Raw genomic sequence first — 4,964 nt, forward strand, 5'->3', positions numbered from 1 at the left:
GGGACATCATTAGAAAGCACATGTTTAAGGACAATGTCACTGAAAACTTAAACCAAGCTTACTCTTCTGCTTCCGCTTTGTCCTGTACCACCGTAGATGAACTAGGAGATAACTTTAATTCTAAAGTTTCAGACATCAGTGACAGCATTGCTCCAATCAAACAGAAGGTTGTTTCTGGGAAGAAGTGCTCCCCCTGTTAGAAATGAAAAAAAGGGAGTGTAAAAAAGCTGAATGCAGGTGGAGAAAGACTAGACCGTATTTTCACTATGATATCTATAAAGAGAGACTTTACAGATATTTCTTAAAACAGCAAAATGCAATGGGATTTTGTTCTCTGAGAAGGCAGGTCTGCCAAAAAAGTCGACCAGACAGCTGCAGTTGATCCAGAAAGCTGCTGCCCACATCCTCACTAAGACTAAGAAAGTGCTAGAGCACATCACCCCAATTCTAAAGTCCTTACACTGGCTCCCTGTAGGTCAGAAGACTGTAACAGCGCTGAAAACTTAAGTTCTTTTAAATCATGGTTAAAAACCTAGAAGCAACAACTGCAATCAAGCATATGTGATAACTGAAAATTAGTATTTTCCAGCACTGGAGAGGAATCTTGGCCCTCTCATTTATGCAGAATTGTTGTAATTCACCCACATTGCAGGGTTTTCCAGCATGAATGGTCTTTTTAAGGTCATACAACAGCATCTCAATAGAATTCAGGTCAGGACTGTGACTAGGCCACTCCAAAGTCTTTGTTTTGTTTTTTTCTGCCATTCAGATTTGGACTTGCTGGTGTGTTGTGAATCATTGTCCTGCTGAACCTAACTTCTGTTCAGCTTTAGGTCACAAACAGATGGCTGGATTTTCTCCTTCTGGTAGACAGCAGAATTCATTATTCCATTTATCACAACAAATCTTCCAGCTCTTGCAGCAGCAAAACAGTCCCAGACCATCCCACCACCACCATATTTTACTGTCGGGATGATGTTTTGTTTATGAAATGCAGTGTTTTGCTTTTACGCTAGGTTTAACGTAAAAGTTAAACTTTTGATTCATCACACCATAAAATATTTTCCCAAAGTCTTGTGGCTCATTAAGATGTGTTCTGGAAAAATGAAGACGAGCCTTAGTGTTCTTTTTGCTCAGCAGTGGTTTTGGTCTTGGCCCTCTACCATGCAGGCCATTTTAGCCCAGTCTCTTTCTGATGGTGAAGACATGAACTCTGACCTTAACTGAGGCAAGTGAGGCCTGCGGTTCTGTAGATGTTGTTGTAGGGTCTTTTGTGATGTCTAGGATGAGTCTTCGCTGCACTCTTGGGGTGATTTTGGTCAGCTGGCCCATCCTGGAAAGGTTCATCACTGTTCCACGTTTTTGTCATTTGTGGCTCTCACTGTGGTTTGCTGGACTCCCACAGCTTTAGAAGTGGCATGTAACCCTTTAAAGACTGATTAATTACTTTCTCAATTACTTTTTTTCTCATTTGTTCCTGAATTTCTTTGTATCTCAGCATGATGTCTAGCTTTTGAGGATATTTTGCTGTACATCACTTTGTCAGGCAGGTCTTTATGAAATTATTTCTTGATTGAAACCAGGGTGTGGCTGGAGAAGGTTAACTCAGTTAAGTTATGTTTTAACAGGGGGGCAATCACATTTTCACAAAGGGCCATGTAGATTTGCCCCCCACCCCGTAACAAAAACCTTAATTTCAATACTGCATTTTGTGCTTACTTGTCTTGTCTTTGACTAATATTTAAATTTATATGGTGTTCTGAAACACTGAAGTGTGCAATCCTTGCAAAAAATAAAAAAAAAATAAGGAAAGGGGCAAAGACTTTTTCACAATACTAAAATTACCTAGCAACATAATTATTCGTAACGACATAGCAATATGGCAGCAGGTTAAGCAGCTTAAACCAACATGTAAAATTCAATCCTCTGCTCCTGTGTGCACTATTAGCGTGAAAGCCTGTTTAGAAGGGTAAAACAAGGAAGAATGGCTGTGTATATCTGTGAGATTGTGCCTGCGTGAGTATAATCTCACCCAGTGGAATCCAGCTGGTCACAATGGGGGCTTTGTTTGGAGCCACAGCCAGCAGGTGAAAGCTCAGCGTCAGACCTCAGAGAAAGCATGTGATGGAGAGGTGGGACAGTGTGTAAACCCTGGCTTATCTGCACAGATTTATGTCCAAACTCAATGTGAACCTGCACACGCTTCAGCGACTGTGCATTTGACTGTGTTGAGTTTATTTGCACAGGAGTGTGCACACTAAGCAAGTTAAGCGGTGTTTGAATCTGGGAGGATTAATAGATTTTTAAACGGGTTTCCGCACCTGAAATGAACCATAACTTCTTCAGTTTGAGAGCAATAAAACGTTCTCTTCTTGTAGAATCACAGGGACATTTGGATGATTAAAACACTGGAACAAACAAACAACAAATAGATGCACCATTATGAAGCATTTTTTTGTAGTGTCACCAACTCCATCATCATGTCCAAATCCAGATTCAGAGCAGAGCCACGTCTCCTCTGCCTGCCGTACAAAGCTGTGTCTGTGAAACAGGACAGCCCGGCCTGAGAGCACTGCATTCAGTCACTGACATTTCAACAGCCGCCATCAAGACACTTTTCCATCAATGAAGTGAACAGCTGCGCTTACACTGGCTGTGGTGCCCCCAGGGGATTTGGCTCTCCTTTAAGTGGCTCAATTTTCTGCTTGTGGTCTCCTTTAAAAGACCATCAAGAAATCAGTTGATATTATCAGTGGTTCTACATGCAAACCTGCATGTGCTTGTTTATTTGTTCCCTCCTAAATTGGTTGGCTCTGTTTGCTTTAACTATGAAACGTGTTTGAGGGATAATTGCCTGTGTACACTAAATGTTGTGTGCTTTGAAAGGAGGTGCAGACAACTCCTACTTTTTACATTGGCATGCATGAGCAGAATGGTTATGCATATCTGTTGCATTTTGTTTGATTTGGTGGCAGTTCACCTGTCTGTGTTACCATCCATCTTCCACACTGCAGCGCAGCAGGAGGGATTTAGGTAGAACATGACACATATTCTATGAGGTGGCTGTCTTGGCCTTCTGGCTGCAGCCAGGAAAGGATGCCTGGCAGGGAGGTCAGGGAGCTGGACAGAGATCAGCAGCATTTTAGCCCAGCAGTGCTCCTATTTAACAGAGTTTTCTCCTGGCCATTAAGTGCCTTGAAAAAGTATTTGTACCTTTTTTAACTTTTAGGGTCAGGGTTAAAACTACATTTAACAACCCCCCTCCCACTCTGCAACCTGTTTTCAAATGCCACTGTCAAAGAAAACATTCACCATTGTCATGTAATCTAACAGTACAAGTTCTACAAAACTCAGAAAACATCAGGTAAAGCCGGGCATACACTGTACGATATGTTCAATTGTTATACTCATATACAGCTCAAACTGTACGACAAAACGATATCTGTTCTTACACTGTACGGCCCGACGCTCTGATGAGACCTGACTGCTCACACTGTACGACCAAAAACCACACCTAGGAGAGATGGCACGTGTCAGACTTGTCTATTCGGAAGCCAAATGTAAACAGTAGAAGAAGAAAAAGACGGAAGTGTCAATGCTCACTGTTAAATATGAGGCTCACTAGAATAAAATGGACTGCCTTGGCAATTCTATGAGTCACACGTACCGTCACCATGCTTCTCTACATTCCTATGTTTTCGTCTGAGAAGAATTCCCTTATTTGCACATGCGCAGTGTGATGATCTCGGCACTGGAGCTGGTCTGATCCACAATTCAGCACACCTGCTCAACTCCACCCTTGCTGCAATTAGCTCTCACTGGTTCCACCTGTTTTCACCTTCATATAATCCCCGTGCAGATCAGCTACCAGTGCCAGATTGTCTCAAGCCACGCAGTGCGAACTTTCCAGCGTTTTCTGATCCTGCCTGCCGGTCTGTTATCTGACCTGTTCTGCCTGAGCCTGCCTGACCCTGTCTCGATTCTGTCTGCCTGCCTGGATACCTTGACCTGATCTGTCCTTGGACCTGCCAACCTGCCTGATCTGTGTCACCTGCCCGTTTACCCGACCCTGCCTGTCTGTGAGTACCGGATTCTGCCTAAACCTTCTAAAATCTCTGAGCCCACCAGTTATCAGACCTGGACCGGACCTGGACCTTCCCCCTTGGATCTCCCTACCTGTACTGCTGCTGGGTATCTGCCTCTCTGTGTACGGACCCGGACCCCTCTGGATAACGCCCCTGGAAAACCCTGAACAGAGTATCTGCCTCCCATTCGGCCGCCCAATGGCATCTGCCCCAAAGCCCGGTCCGACGTCAGATTCCTGCCCCGGACCACTTCGCTAACATCAAAGCCGGTTCTCCAGGCTCCAGAGTCCCGCATTCAGGTTAGTGATCCAGCCTCCCTCAGTCTTGCCTGTTACCCTCAGCTGATCACTAACCTGCTGTCTCTGCTGCAGGGGATTTCCAGTATAAGAGCGAGCAGCGCGCCCCGACTCCCCACACCTGTGTGTTCCTTAAATAAAGCTTGTTGAAAACGTCACTGACCTGTCCTGGTTGACTTCTGGGTCAAGTGTCCGTACGTTACACGCAGTGCACAAGGTTGGGGGGAATTGGCTAGTAGATGCTCGTGGCTTCAACAGCAGGATGCGCTCATGATCACCTCACGAAGGTCGACTGAATTTCAAACATGTTTGTTTTTCATCCAACTGTACAATTCCTGATTGGGAGGTGGTCATGAGAGGCTAATTGCCCCTCGTTACACCCTGTATACTACATGACGCAAGACGCACAATGCAGCTGAAACTCGCCCGATCCAAAAAATTCTCGCACTACTGAAGAATCGGCCCAAAAAGGGCAAAAAAATCGTGCAGTGTATGCCCGGCTTAAACGGGGCCTGAAAGTCAGATTCTCTGAGTCCTCTCACAGAGCTCCTATCTTAGCCTAAAAATTCCTCCCTAGGAGTCT

The sequence above is a fragment of the Fundulus heteroclitus genome, chromosome 21 (genome assembly GCF_011125445.2).
Source record: "Fundulus heteroclitus isolate FHET01 chromosome 21, MU-UCD_Fhet_4.1, whole genome shotgun sequence".
In the NCBI taxonomy this organism is placed as follows: Eukaryota; Metazoa; Chordata; class Actinopteri; order Cyprinodontiformes; family Fundulidae; genus Fundulus; species Fundulus heteroclitus.